This window comes from Peromyscus californicus, unplaced genomic scaffold (assembly GCF_007827085.1).
Source record: "Peromyscus californicus insignis strain IS unplaced genomic scaffold, ASM782708v3 Scaffold_7__1_contigs__length_154581171, whole genome shotgun sequence".
NCBI lineage: Eukaryota > Metazoa > Chordata > Mammalia > Rodentia > Cricetidae > Peromyscus > Peromyscus californicus.
The window spans coordinates 88,732,283-88,748,959 of NW_026294595.1; the positions used below are offsets into that span (position 1 = coordinate 88,732,283).

At 37.7% G+C, this 16,677-nt stretch overlaps 2 long non-coding RNA genes across 2 annotated transcripts in view; one reads left to right on the forward strand and one right to left on the reverse strand.

Annotated features, from left to right (window-relative positions):
- The window catches only part of LOC128100641 (uncharacterized), a 61,785-nt gene that overhangs the window by 4,811 nt on the left and 40,297 nt on the right, over positions 1-16,677 (forward strand). The window lies entirely within an intron of this gene.
- On the reverse strand, positions 1,489-16,238 carry LOC128100642 (uncharacterized). Its single transcript, XR_008214858.1, has 3 exons — positions 15,851-16,238; positions 10,237-10,399; positions 1,489-3,817 (listed from the first exon to the last, which is right to left on the reverse strand). It is a non-coding gene; the product is annotated as an uncharacterized LOC128100642 (long non-coding RNA).

Here is a 16,677-nt window from a genome sequence, read left to right on the forward strand (position 1 = left end):
ACATGGGTCAGATCAAGGTTTTAGAGTTGACTAAAATAAAAATGACTTTTGTATTCATTATTTGGGTAATAAAATATTCAAATGTACCAGAAGAAAATCCCAGGAGGCTGACCATTCTAAAAAGTATACATTTCTGCAGTGAGCAACATTTTGGAGCGAGCCTTTGGAACTGCATTCTCCCCCCTTGCCTTGTTTGAAACCCTGGCATTTCTCATCTGTCATAATGTGTTTACTTTGAGTATAACATTTTAAAGGTATTATTTTGCCTTCTAAAAACTTACTCCTAGAAGGCTTGTTTTTCTTTACAGGCATAATTATATCTCATTTCTTCAATCATTACCTCATATTTTAATAATATGCTGCCATTTGGGTATAGCTATAACCATAATAATGAACACAGAGTTCAAAGATCACTAGATATATAGACGGCATGAACCATTAGCAAGAAATATTCTACACCACAGAGAACACACACTACAAAACTCTGAAATCCACTATAGAATTCCGAGGAAGGAATCTTTCTGTGTAATTAACATAAATCTCTTTATAAAACATGCTACTTTTAATAACAAATAGGGACATTTTCCAGGAAAAATAAAGAATAGAACACAAATAAAATTATAATATGAATAATTTAGTTATCTCCTCATATCTCATCCTGGCATTGTGCAGCTATAATGGACCTAAACCAGAACTATTTCACTTAAAAATAGGCCTATCTCTTTTTCATATATGTCATTGAAATTCATATCATCACTCGCACACAAAAACACATAATTAATCCTAATTGTTTCCAACACTCAGAAGAAGAGAAATGGAATCTGTGGTTTTTCTCTTTTATGTCTGCGAAGCCTTTCTGCCCACAAGGGCACCATTTAGTAAATGACTTCCTCTGAAACTCTGGCCTGTGCCCTCTTGGCCTGGAGTAGTTAATGCAGTTGCTGGAGGTGAGTCACTGAATTCCTTTGTGACAGAAAAATGAAAGTCAGTGACGGTCCAGGAATGTCCTACTTTTCTATGAATGATGACCCAGAAATAGGGGAAAAGTCACTTCTTAGAAGAAGTCTTAACAAGGAAAATGAAGAATATGTACAGTAAATACCCAGAGTGTTAGGTGGGAAAGGAAGTTACAAAATTAAAATGGAAGCTCAATGAAATCTTCCTGAGTGGTCATTCTTCAAATTTATGATTTTTTTTAAAACTCAAGATGACTTAATTCTATGATACTGTCTCACTGTGTCTTGGTTTCTCTTAGTATTAAATGGGACAGCACAATTATCCCCAATTTTCTGGCATTTAACCTCTAGGTTCTAAGTTCTGCTTGGGGGAAAGAGTCCCACATCTCAACCATCCAGCTGTTCGTTCCAAATTTGTCTAACTCTATACTTCCCTAGTTAGCTGTTGTAACATGAATCTTAAAAGATTTTTTTAATTAAATTTTTTTAAATTTTTTATTAAAAAAAAAACCCAGAGCCAGATATTGGGGTGAAAGCTGAAAGATCTGAGAAGCAGAACAAGTCACAGCCAACCTCAGCTTGCCAACTCCTCAGCTGATCCTGTTTCCACGAATCCTCAGACTGAAAGCCTCTTACTCCTCACCCCTGAGGGTCTCAGCTGAACAGCTGCTTAGTTAGTTCCTGTCTCCTCACACCTTATATACCATTCTCCACTTAGCCATGTCACTTCCTGGGATTAAAGGCATGGGCACTTTCTAAGCAAAGGCATGAGATCTCAAGTACTGGAATTAAGGGTATATGCCACCACTGTCTGGTCTCTATGTCTAATCTAGTGGCTGGTTCTGTCCTCTGATGCCCAGATAAGTTTATTAGGGTACACAATATATCACCACTTTCCCCCTTTTTTTGTCTAAAATAATAAAAGAAGGTTATAACTAATATAAGAAAAACTATATACAATAAGTACAGTAAGTATATACAATATATATAGTCAAGAATTACATGCATGAACAATGTCCACTCCATTAGTAGTTGACAAATTCAAACAAAATCTCCATTATTTATCCTATTTTGGTGAGTACAAAATATTGTACCTAATTCACATTCTACCCTAATTTGTATTACCAACTGAAAACTATCTTTGGATGTCTTTCAAATTTATACACTTTACACCTCTTTAGTGAGTTTCTTTTCTAAATTTGTTAACAAGGAAAACTATTAACTAGCTAATCTTCAACTCCCTCAGAGACCTGAGAAGGAAATAATATTAATTGAGTAAGGAGGAAGTACAAACAAGCAACTTTCAAAAAGTGTGAGAAATGACAGAAACAACTGGCTTCCCGGACAATTACCCAAGATTTCTCTGCAACATTGGCATCCATCTTCAGCCTACAGGCCTAGCATATCTGACAGATTAATCTGTGAAGCAGAATTTTCTAAAGAGCCTTCCTACCTTGACTTGGCAAGGATTTGTCCTTTCTTTTGTGTCCTATTTGTCCATTTTGCACAGCATACTGTCAGCAGTCGAGGCAAGGGCATTTTCTTGCCCAGTGGCTAACTTTGCCTCCAAGAAAGTTAACTCCATATGGAGTTTCTTCAATGCCCATCGTCTTCTCTGAAGCAGATTGTTGCTGCCAGGAGCAGACATGTCTCATTGTCATAAAAAAAGAAAAAGAAATCTATGTTATTAAAACATCTTAAATGCCATATTCTGTAGATCTCTAAAGTGTTTGAAGATGACCTGTCTATCTAAAATATATTTCTGCTTGATCTTGAAAACATACCTAATATAACTACAAATTAATTTGTAATGACTACTAACATATTTCTTTATTATCCTAAATAGTTGGAAATAATAGCTTTCAAGGACTAGCAATTTGTATTACATTGTTAAATGAGGTGTATAGGAACAATATCTTGAACAAGATTAGAAATATATGTACAGTATTTTCTAAAAAAATCAATCTCAAATTTGTATCGATATACATAATTTGTATAAAATATACGAAAATCCAATCCAATGTAAAACATTTAAAACTATTAGTTGCTTTTTAAAGGTTGATTCAATAATCTACCATTTTATCTTATCAGATCCATGTCCTCTTTTTTTCAGAGTAGATTCAGTAACCTACCCCTTTATCCTATTATTTCTATATCTCTTTTTTTTCAGAGTAGATTCAATAATTTACCTTTTATCTTATCGTATCTATATTATTCTTTTCTTCTTTTCAGAGTAGATTCAATAATCTACCTTTCCCTCTTTCATTTCTATATAGTTTTTAAAGAGTAGATTCAGTAATCTACCTCTTATCTATATCTTCTTTTTTCTTTTTCTTTTTTTAAACAAGAACCCTGAATCTAATCTCCTTGCTTAGCTTTTTTTCCTGACCATTATCCATTAGCAACTTGTAACAAACCATCCTAAACAATGACCATTATCCATAACCCATTGAAAGACCCAAAACCACCCACCCCACCTTTGGGAATGTGGACGTCATGTTCTTAAAATTACTTCCTGTGGTCTGGGAGTGAAAGCATCTTTAGGGGATTCTGAAAAGAATTTTTTTTGGGTTGTCAAGCCCTGCAAGAGTTAGCTGTATAATTTGTCCAGTCTCTGCATAATGGGAAAGTACAGAGCTTGTCTCAAGGCCTTGCTTGAGTAGTCTGTGAGGCTAGATCATCTCAGCTAGTCATCTCAAAATTGTCCTGAGCAGTTTGTAGTCCAAATCCAATCTTTGGGTGGTGTTTGTCATCTTAGTGGTATTATCACTGTCTTGATGGAATCATCATTGTGGGGCCCCATCATCTTTTTGGAGACTTCAAAGTCACTGTTAGGTGTAGTCGTGGTTCCCTGCAGAAAACTGATAGAGACTCAAAGTCAAAACCATGTACAGGAAGCTAGATGAAGCCTTTTTTTCTAGAATTATTTAGTACTCTATATGACCATTAACATCATGACAAAAGTTTAATATATATATATCTTATAAATTTTGATATAAAATTTATACCTTAAGAAAAGTTTTAGCCAGGTGGTGATGGCACAGGCCTTTAATCCCAGCACTGGGGGGTGGGGGAGGCAGAGGCAGGCAGATCTCTGTGAGTTCAAGGCTAGCCTGGGCTACAGAGTGAGTTCCAGGAAAGACGCAAAGCTACACAGAGAAACCCTGTCTCTAAACCGCCCCCCCCAAAAAAAAAAGAAAAAAAGGTAAAAGTTTTAAAGAGTCAAAATAAAACCAAACAATTAGGAGATTAGTGGAAATAAAATAGTCCTTTAATTTTGGGTTTTCTTCTGCTCCATATCAAGTGGGTCTTCTGACACGATACAGAGATTTTGCATTTTCTTTTAACAAGCATGCTTGGGTTTAGAGAAGGAGAGAACCATGCTCCAACTCTAAAGCCAGCTTTAATTTTTAATTGAACTGGGACTCCATAAAGGCCATTTGCATTATATGTCTGTAGAGAACAGCAAAAACAAGCACTTAGGAAGACTTATGAAATTTTATCCTGTTAGATATGGGCATCAGATGGAACACAAATCTTAAAAGGTCTTTAAAAAAAAAAGAAACAACCCAGAGCCAGATATTGGGCTGAAAGCTGAAAGATCAGAGGAGAACAAGCCATAACCAACCTCACCTCTCCAACTCTTCAGCCAATTCTATTTCCATGAATCCTCAGAATGAAAGCCTCTGAGTCCTCACCCTGGGGGTCTCAGTTGAACTGCTGCTTAGTTCCTATCTCCTCATGCCTTATATATCTTTCTGTGCCCTGCCATCTTACTTCCTGGGATTCAAGGCATGTATGATTCCCAAGAAAAGGCATGAGATCTCAAGTGTTGGGATTAAAGGTGTGTACCACCATACCTGGCTCTGTTCCCAGTGTGGCCTTGAACTCACAGAGATCCAGATGCATCTCTGCCTCCCAAGTGATAGGATTAAAGGTGTATGCCACCATTGTCTGGCCTCTATGTTAAATCTAGTGTCTGACTCTGATCCCCAGATAAGTTTATTAGGCTACACAATATATCGGAGTACACAATATATCACCACAAGCTGTCATTAGGTTTTTGATGCAGTCATATCCTAAACATGCTCCAATTCTTGAATCAACTTCAAATATAGCAAATTATTTCTATGTTTCGGGATATGCATTTATTGTCCCACTATCTCTTACATTTACATTTCATCTCCTCTTATCTAATCCTCCCCTCTTCCCAAGTTCTACCTTGCCCTACCAGATAAGTCCAGGGAGGTGACATATTATTTATTTCCTTAGTCATAACTAAATTATTGAAGAAGCTATGTTTGCTCTTGCCTCTAGACTAGTGTTCTTAACCTGTGGGTTACAACCCTTTGAGGGATCAAATAACCCTTTCACAGGGGTCACATATTGGATATCTTTCATATTAGATATTTATATTATGATTCATAACAGTAGCAAAATTACAGTTATGAAGTAACAACAAAAATAATATATGGTCGGGGGTCACCACAACTCCAGTAAATGTATTAAAGGATTGTAGCATTAGGACGGTTGAGAACTACTTACTACTCTAGACGCTCCTTGCTCCAATTTCCATTTCAGCCCTATTTACAGATCACTGTTCCTAACAGAATTCCACACAATTTCTGCTTCCACATATAGCTTCTTTGGTATTGTCCTTTCAAGATCAGTTCAATGAGATCATATTGATTAGGGCTATAGACTTTCAAAAGGAGCCTTGCCAGTGTGTCCAACCTGTGGTCCAGGGCAGTATGCCTCCCAGGATTGCTATGATGGAAATCCAAATCATTCCTAGACCACATCATCATGCCACAATACCAAAAGACACTGGAATAGAGAAAGTAGAGAAAGAAGCCCTCTTTGCACTTTCACAGTATCTCCTGTTGGTTGCTAAGCCTCTATTGCCTTTCCTCCCATTATTGATGTTTGAAGATCCAGTATTATCAACATCACTATCTTTGCTGAGTACTTGCTGTATATTATACACTATGCTATATACTTACTATACACTATGCTTAAGATGAAATGGGGAAGAAAGTGTGCACAGTTCCTTTTGCATAGGTCTCATGTAGTAAAGGAGTCTAAAACATTGCTAAACTTGCTAAAACATTCTCAAAGACAACTACACCTGTGTCATATGGGGTAAGGGTATATAGCTCAGCCAGGTCAGTGAGTTAGTGGGCATTCCTAAAGTGTGAACCTTGTGCAAAGACTATACAGAAGTGCAGGCAAGGGTCCTATGGTACAGTGAATTCCAAGAGCTCAGTGACATTACTCTGGCCACATGGCTATATCAGCCACTTTAGGACTGAAGGATGATTTCCAGAAGTGGCCACCCATCCTCACCTAAAATGCTACTATCTCATCTTTGAAAATTAGAAAAAAATTGAGATTGAGCAGAAAGCTAATATGTCCCAGTGCCCTCTGTTCCCTACTGTACTGTCAGGACTAATCAAGCCCACCTTTAGTCCTGCTCTAAGCTCCCCACTTTATTTTCACTTGTACCTGTCTTTGACCTCCCAAAACCTTTTCTAAGGCCCTACAGAAATCAGAATTTCTCATTGACATCTCACTTCCATATCCACAATGTTTTTCCACAACTCCTTTGCTTACTGTAGAACCAACTTATGATTCAATTCTGCATCTTTCCCTGAGTCCTTTGAAAGAGATGTTTCTTTCTTCTTTACTACTCATATTCTAGGACCTAGGACCTGTAGTTTTTGCATTTTCTTTAGAAATTCTAAACTCTTAGCAACTCAAGCTGCCACCAGACAGCCACCACTTCCCACTTGATATTGTCAGGTATTAATCACCTTGGTACTATACTCATTCAATGACTGACTTAACTCCTGTCTCACTGCTTTCATGACTTACCTTATCAACACGCTTGGTGGCTTCTACATGTGAGCAGATAATCTACCTGACAAGATTTGAATGGGTTCCTCCAAAGTTCACATGTTAGAAATTTAATCCACAAATTGATATGTTAATAGGACTTAGTGAATATTTAGGAAGAGATAAAATCATAATAGTGGAGTCCCAATGCCTTAATATAAGGGGGAAGAGATACAACGACAAAAGGTAAAAAGAGGCAGAGATGGATCCCTGTGTTAGCACTCTTGCTTAGTCTCATCACATGGTGCCCTTTGTCATGTTATGATGTAGCACAAAGTCCTGAGTAGATGCAGAGCTCTTTAAAACTACACCTAACCTTCTATTACTGCATAATTCAAGAGAAAAACAGCTACACAGATATCACATTAAATTTGATTACAAATTTCTGCTGCCTAATCCCACATTTCCCCAGTGTCCCAGATTCCTTTCTGTTGCTGTGACAAAACAGTCTGACCAAAAGCTTCTTATGGAGGAAAGGAATTATTTCAGCTTACATGTAACTGTGAACTCAAGGCAACAACCCGCGGACAGAAATTATGGAGGAACACTACTTGCTGACTTACACTTTGGCGTACTTAGACTCCAGCTCAGCTGACTTTCCTATACTGCCCAGGAACACCTGCATGGGAAATGGTGCCACTCACAGTGGGCTGGACCCTCCTACATTAATTAACAGTCAAGACACACAAACCAGTCCAATCTTATAAAAACAGTTAATTCATGTAGATCTCATTCCATTTCTCTGTCATTGGGCGATACCCGTGTCTTTCTTGGACATGAGTGGGGGTAGTGAAGGGCGAGGGTCGAGGGAAAGAGAGCTTGGGGGAGCGGGAGATCCCAGATGGATCAACAACAGAGAGGGAGAACAAGGAATAGGAGACCATGGTAAATGAAGACCACATGAGAATAGGAAGAAGCAAAGTGCTAGAGAGGCCCACAGAAATCCACAAAGATACCCCCACAACAGATTGCTGGCAATGGTCGAGAGACAGCCCGAACTGACCTACTCTGGTGATGGGATGGCCAAACACCCTAATTGTCATGCTAGAAACCTCATCCAACTACTGAGGGATCTGGATGTAGAGATCCATGGCTAGGCCCCGGGTGGATCTCTGGGAGTCCAATTAGTGAGAATGAAGAGGGTTTATATGAGCGAGAATTGTTGAGACCAAGGTTGGATAAAGCACAGGGACAAATAGTCAAACGAATGGAAACACATGAACCATGAACCAATGGCTGAGGGGTCCCCACTGGATCAGGCCCTCCGAATGGGTGAGACAGTTGATTGACTTGATCTGTTTGGGAGGCATCCAGGCAGTGGGACCAGGTCCTGTGCTCATTGCATGAGTTGGCTGTTTGAAACCTGGGGCCTATGCAGGATCGCTTGGCTTGGCCTGGGAGGAGGGGACTGGACCTACCTGGACTGAGTCTACCAGGTTGATCTCAGTCTGGGGGGGGGAGGCTTTGCCCTGGAGGAGGTGGGAATGGGAGGTAGGCTGGGGGGAAGGTGAGGGGGGCGGGAGGGGGGAGAACAAGGGAATCCGTGACTGATATGTAGAACTGAATTGTACTGCAAAATAAAAATAAATTAAAAAAACCAAAAAAACAAAAAACAGTTAATTACTCAATTGAGACTCTTTTTCAGGGGATATTGACAGTTAGTGCTAGCCACTGCACTTAGTATTTAAAATTTCTCACTCTCTTAACAACCATTTTATATTTTACTTTCTCAAAATTGATAGCATAGCTTCTTGTTTTATTTCCCAGGAAACAATTTACAAACTGATAGCCCATCATGCTGAATCTTCCTGTAGACCATGGTAGAATCATTCTTCTCCCACCTAAGACTAATCATTCCATTCCAAGTTCCCACTTACTCAACATCATGGAGACTTTTATTCTGAAACTATTCTTTTACTGCCCTGTGTATTGCTTTATTGGAATGGGTTATAACTGTTAACATGTAAAACATGCTGTAATCATTCCCATCCTCAAAACAGTGTTTTCTTATTCTACTTCTCATACCAAATTTCTCCTGTCAATGAGACAATATTTCAGCTCCCTTTAATAGCAAATCCTTTGAAGTCAGAGCCCATATTCACTGTCTCTCCTCCCACTTCTACTGTGAATGGTATCTACCAGGCTTTTTTCCCCAGCTGCAGGTGATCTGAGTTCTCAGTACACCTCTATAAACCACTGGGCTCAGTTTCTGACACCATCTTTTTCTATTTAGAACACTCTTTCCCACTACCTGATTGTTTTTTAAATAAATATCTTTATTTTTAAATAAAATATAATTACACCATCCTTCTCCCTTTCCTCCTCCAACACTTTCCGTGTCTCCCTCCACCATTGCTCTCTCTCAAATTTATGACCATTTTTGTTATTGTTACATATATATACATATATATATATATTGCATAAATATATATGCACAATCTGCATGTATCTGTTTAATGTTGCTTGTATGTATATTATTTCAGGGCTGACCAATTGGAATTGGATAATTAAGAGGCTCATCAATGGGAACAACAAATTCTCCCTCTCTCAGAAGTCCTTAGTTGTCTATAGTTCTTAGTCTAAGGGTGGGGACCTGTGAGATATCCCCCTTCCATAATAGCATGTCTATTGGCATTGTTGAGCTATCATGGGTGTAGATTCCTTGTGATTTCCAGGACACATGATCTCATTGCAGATTTTCTGGTCCTCTGGCTCTTATAATCTTTCTACCCTTTCTTCTAAGATGTTTCCCTGAGCCTTAGAAGAGGGAACTGTGTTGTAGTTGTATGTATTGTGCCTGGAAACCCTATGGTAAGTTGTAGTTTTATCTGTTGTGTCTGGGAACCCTATGATAAGTTGTTCTATGCATTTGACCAGTAAAATGTATTGTGACTGCAGTACAGAGAGAAGAAATGAAGAGTAGGCAGTGAGTTATTTGGGAGGGGCAGAGGGTTATCATATACTGTTTATAAACCACACAGAACAACTTCAATTTTATTGTGAATTTAGTGGGATCTACTCAATTTCGTGACCAGATTTTCATTACTTGATGATATTTGTGAATTCTATGTGGAGAAAAAATTATGAGAGAGAAAAAAAGAAGAATGGAGACTTGGCCCCAGGCTTGCTATACACCATAGAGAAGAGTGAGGGCACATGGATGATAACTGTGTGAGTGGAGATGACAGGCTGTAGGCAGGTGGAAATGGACAAATTATGGAACACAAGTAGTGAAATGGGTTGATGGAGGCAATGGACAAGGAAGGAATATGAAAAAATTCCAGTTTTTGGCTTGAGAAATGTAAGACTATTTATGTTGTTTCCTGAGATGGAGAAGAAATAAATTGGTCTAAGGGATGTACGGGGATGAACTTAGTTTACATACCTTCAGATAGCATATTTTCTATGCTCCTGTGCTGGGTCTGGCTATTTCTCACATTAGCTTCAGTGACTATCTCTTTAGGTCCCTTCCAACGGATAGTGCTTTCAAATATTATCTGCAACATTTAAGAAATGAAGCATGCCCTTGATTGTGTTCTCCTGTGCCTCTGTGAGAGATCAGACACATATGATGGCATCATTGTACTGTCTTGGATATTACCCCACCATGCTTCCCGCCTTACAGAATATCATTAGGCAGAATCACTAAGATATCTATCAACTTCTCTCAGAACATGAGAGAAATCATCTGCTGTCTATGTACCATTATTGCATTATTATACTGCAGTTACTAAAATTATTTATTGATGTGAGCAACCACAAAACATCTTGCTTCCAGGTTTTAAAGAAAGAAACTTGAGAAATTATTCTTTAACAATTTCATACATACAATGTACTTTGATAATATTTTCTTGAATTATCCTCTCTTAATTCTCTTTCTTCTCTTGCCAAATCTCTACTTTCCAACAACCTCCCCTTCACTTACTACTGTGGGGGTGGGGGGCCTGTCCTGCAACTCATTCTGTAACCCAGCCTGGCCTCAAACTCACAGAGATCTGCCTGCCTCTGCCTCCCAGTGCTGAGATTAAAGGTGTGCACCACCACTGCCTGGCTTAAATAGGGTTTCTTACATGAATGTAGGAGGAGAGCTATTCAGTTCATCAAGGGCAACTTACCATAACTACATCACATACCACTTGGAATATGACTCCTATCCCCACCCTCTCCAAGCAACCATTAGCTGCTTAGAGCTCTTCAGGAAAGGCTGGAGCCTTAGTGTTAACCTCTAGGTGTTAACCTTCTTCCACATGATAGAATGTTGGTGGGCCTATCTTTACCAGGTCTTGGGCAGGTATTCACAGCTGCTGTCTGTTCATGGTTGCAACAGACTTGTTATACACAGAAAATAGCATTCCACAGTATTCCTTCCCATCTTTTAGCTTTCACACTCTTTCCAGATCTCTTCTATGATATTCTTTGTTCTTTGAGCCTTGGAAGGGGTGATATTGGTATTCTGTTTAGGGATGAGAACTCAACAATCACTCAGCCTCAGCACTTTGATCCGTTATGTGTCTAGAAATTAACCTTCTCCCAGTTGTAAAACACAAGTTTGAGGCTATAGATCCAAAAGCATGTCTCCAAAACCAAAACAACAAAAACTTGGAGAAATAAATAATGATAACAGAAGAAAATAATAAAAATTTAAAGATTCAAGAAAATTAATTCCAACATATAGTTGAGATGTAATCTACAGATGTTACATTTGTTAAAATATATGCATATAAAAATAAAATTAATATATAGCATTCGACTATTGTCTGGAACTAAGCCAAACCACATTAAATACCACATCTTTCGTAACCAAAAAGAAGGGTTCCCCTCTAATATAAATATATACTTGGGGGTATTTATTTTCTCATGTTCAGCTATCATTTTCAAAGTGTGCTATATTTTCTGTGTAACACATTTTTCATCTGCCCAATTACTAGCAATCTTTTTTTCTTCTATCAAAATGATCATTTGTTTCTTTATTGTGGTGGATGAGACCTCCTTTCATTGTTCCAGCTCACAAGCTGTGCAGATCCTACCCACTGTTCTTGCCTCTAGCACTTCACATTATTGGTGTATTATTTCATGCATGCCCTACTCTTTTATCAATTGCTTTTGAAGTAATGTTAATAGACTAGAAAATTGAGACATTTATGAAGTATAGGCAGTGTTTATGAAAAAATCCATAAAATATGACACAGGCAAGACAAGATAAAAGCAGCATTTTAATAGATTATGGCAAAGAGATCCTGTCAGACTTGACAACTGACTCCTTCGAGATCACTAATTTTTATAGGATTAATTCTGTGGTATAAAAAATGAAGTTAAATGTCCTAATTAATCTGTAAATAGCACACCCACAATTAAACCTTGTGGCCCCTTCTTGGATTGGGGTTGCAATGATTTTTGAAAAGTAATTATCTCATATTCATAATGAAGGAGGTTTTTCTTTTCCTTTTCTTTTTTTCCCCTTGTGACATTTCAGCTAAATATTCACCAGCATTCAAACTTGAATAGCAGTCTTCTGGACACAAATTGGCTCACAGCTTGGTGTGGAACTATACCAGTCTTTGTAAACTATGCATTTTTGAACTGTTTATGTAAAAATGAAGTTTGGAAACATAATCTGAGAGTTTTATTGGATTAATTGTGGGGAGGACAAAAGCTAGAGTTTCTCTATTTGGGGACAATTCCTCTTTGTTTCACAAGTTGCAGCATCCTAAAATGGCAAGCTTCTGTCTCTTATGGAGAAGTGACGAAGGTGTACCATATGGAAGCCCTGTCTCTGATGAAGGAGTTCAACAGTATAGTATGTAAATGAATGAGTAGATAAATAAATAATAAATAAACAAGGGCACTGTATGGCTTTTCCACCACAACACTGTGGCAGGGCACTCGAGAAATACTGGTTCTAGTCCTCTTCCTTTCTTCGACCTTTCATTTTGTATTTTAAAACTTTATTTTTATTTTAATTGTTTTTTTTTTTGAGACAAGGTCCAACGTACACTATGCTAGCCTTGACCTGGCTGTGTAGTTGAGGATGACTTTGAACTTCTGATCCTCCTACCTCTACCTCCTGGGTGCTGGGATTACAGGCATGCACACCATACCTGGCTTATGTAATGATGAGGTCAAACCTAGGGCTTCTGACATGAAAAAGAAACCCTCTATCAACTGAGCCACATACTCAAATTTGGATTTTATAAAACTTTCTGTAAATGTACAATGATATCTGCATGTAGTCATATGGGAATACTATACTTTGTTAAATACAAAAGATTCTAGAATATTTTCAAAAGAACGGGTGTTAACAATAATACATGCTAAGCTTTGGGATTTGCATTCATTATTGCATCAATCCTGACAAACACTCTAAAGGCAGGTATTATTGCTACCACTTTGTTAAAAATAAAATCATAGAGGGTCAGAGACATTAGCTGGGTTTTCCATATCTCACAGATGCTCCTTGATTTAAGATGAGGTTAAGTCCTTATAAATTTATGCTATGGTGAAAATATCATAGGCTGGAAATGGGTTTTCATATGGCTCATCTGCTGAACACTGAACAGCACAATGCTCTGAAGAGGGCTGTTGTCTCCGACAACCACACAATTAACTGGGAGCTTTTTTCTGATGTTGCTGTCTAGCATCACACAAGGTGCTGTCCAGAAGCACACAAATATACTATGCTATATAGTCATAGGCTTGGACTAGATCAAAATTCAAAACTGAAACATGGTGTCCATGGAATGTTTCTTGCTTTTGTACTATTGTAAAGTCAAAAAGTTATCGACAGCACCATTTTAAAGACTGAGATTGTGTGTAGTGGTGGCAGAGAAGATTCTGGAAGCCAGATTCCAGGCTTAAAATTCTGTGCATTTTTCACTGTCACTAAACCAGAGATTATGTTTTTGTAATCAGAAAACCCACTGATAAAGTAAAATATTCTAACAGTGTCAGACACATATAAATTATTCAGATCACTAGGTTCTGGAGTAAGAAAAGCAAAGGGTTCAGTGAAATCTTGTTTTGTTTTCCTACTACACTGAAATGCCTAAGGTTGCATAAGAACAAAACTGCTACACTGAGAGTGAACTGTCCAAAATATGTGGACCTTTGACAAAGCACCCACATCCAAATTATAGCAAATGGCTATTTAGGCCATCTGAGAATTTAGGTTGTTTCTTTGGTAGAGGGACAGTTATGTAAAACATGGCCATATAATATCTTACAGGCTGTCCTCAGACTCACAAGTCTCCCACCTCAACCTCCCCAAGTGCTGGGATTAAAAGCAAGAGACACCTTATCTGACTGAATATTGTCTTTCTTTTTTTGAGAAACGAGGCGGGGATCACCTTACAGGAGAAGTCAGTCATTGTCTTCATTAAGTGCTAATAGAAAACAAAGCTGAGTGTTAAGTCTTCATTTTTAGAATTTATACTCAAGGTCATATGTAAACACTATCAAAGATGACAGTGTGGTGAACTATTTCCTCTTCTCATGTCAAAGAGGTTTTTAAATTGTCACTACTTGGCACATAATACAAATATAAAGAAGGTGAATATCTAGAAATAAAATATAGTTTTCTGATATTTACAGTTCTACATAAACTGTTCAAGTATTTCTGTCCTCCCTGACTAATCTGAAGAAATAACCCATCTATCTGATGATCTACAGGCAGAATCAGCTAGGCAATCCCTTACATGTCACACAAAGAAATTTGTTCAGTTATTTTGTTGCATAGTCCTCACTGGAACTTGGATTTCTGATTCTGACTCCAAGTTCCTCTTCCAACATGTTACTTGGTTTTACTTGCCTATTATTTGGTCAAGACCTTGGGTGCATGTTTTCCAAGATTTGAGAACACCGTATGATGGAACATTCTTCAACAGGTAAGATATTCAGGAACAGATAGGCTCAGTGTTATAGACAGGATTTTGAAAAGACACACTAAGCTGACAGAAAGAGAAAATAATAAATGACATGCTTTTCATCTCTAAACTCTCTAATTCCAAGAAAACACCCTAAAGCTTTTGCCTTGGGTAAAAAATATTTGAAATGCCAAATCTGGTTATCAATCGGTCTCTGTGTGTGTTGGGAAGGATTACTGTGGCTAAGTATAGTGTAAGCCTGTTCATACCCAGCATTACTTCTGATGTTCCAGTAAGAATGCCCATCTTGATTTTTCAAGTGATACTAACCCAAGGAGAAAAGAAAAAAGAGTATGTTTAAGGCATTCTTCAAAGCTCATCTCTATGAGGCTATTTTGATGATTAAAAAAGGAAAAAGAAAGAATCAAGCTGCAGCTGAGCTGGTTTCTTTCACATCCAATGACTACAGATTTCAGGTAAACACGACAAACTTCCAAAGACTGATTATCAGATTTGTAATTCTGCTTATTTTATACCATAACATTGTCCTAGAATTGAAAATAGAAACAAGTTATTCACAGAGGGACTCTTATGGTATTACTGTTTCCATCGGTTCCTATGAGAAGTTGTAAATATCCCCCTGGCCTGGTGCACATACCATGCAGTTTCATGTGACCAAACCATGTACTCAGTAATGCTAAAGAGCTATGCATAAATATTTTCAAATGCTTGAGAACATTTATTGAATAAATAAACTTGAATATTTTTGAGACAGGTAGTTTGCTGTTGACTCTATAGTATATGATGTTTTATTTTAATTATTTTTAAAGAATTTTTAAATTCTTTTCTAGGGTATATAATATCTTTGTGCAATTGTTGGTAACATTCCTGATATTCACTAAGTGTTTAGTGTTTGTAGTGAATATAATGGCTGCAATCTTAAAGAAAGTAGAACTATTTTCTATGACTTCAACTACATACTCACAGATGCCCTGTAACTACAAAATTAATGTTTTCTAGACCAATTATGTATTTAGTTTCTGCTTATTCCGTGACTCAGACCATTCACATCTTTAGTTCTAGAATACCCATTTTGCATTAAATCACACATTAGGAGTTTATAATTGGCTTCAGACTTACCATCTATCTACTTGTCACAGCAGCTCCTATGTCAGAGCTTGAGAATGTTGAGGAAGACATTGAATATTACAAAATCTTGGTTTTTGTGCTTTAGACCACTTAAAAAGCCTATGAAAGAGTTGAGTCTGATTACACCTGTAAACAAAGCACATGGCTCATCCTTTGTCCACCTGGATAAATAAACCACTGCCTCAACATACATGCATGCACACAGAGACAGGCAGACAGACAGACAGACAGACAGACACACACACACACACACACACACACACACACACACACACACACCCCTTCTAAGTAATTAACATTAACACATTTCTACATACATTTCTTACAAAGAGAAGCTGTGATTTTAATTTTCAACTTTTATAGGATATTCAGTTTTTAACAGTCATTTTCCACAGAATACAAAATTAAAATGGAAGTGTAAAGTTAAAAATTAGCTGTGAAAAAAATAAGGAATTCACAATAACCATACTTGAAGGGTCAACACGGTAAATCAAGTTCAACAATGTTTTAATCGCTATTGTGTTATTCTTATGTTGGGTGATGATATTATTGGAACAGTAAGCCTTTAACATCTGTGCACTTTGGATCACCTTAGCCAGCTGGTTCCTCTCAAAACTGCTCATCTTTTGTTCTTACTATGCTCTGACCCAGGGCCACAGCCTTAAGACAGCTATGTGCTTTCTGCGCCAGGATATCCTCTTCAAGTGTGTCAGGCAGCTTCAAATGATTGATGTGCTAGTCTGGGGCACTGGTATTTTTCTCTTCAGTAAGTCTCTAGTAAATCTACAGCTCATTCTATAAGAATGCTAATTAGACTA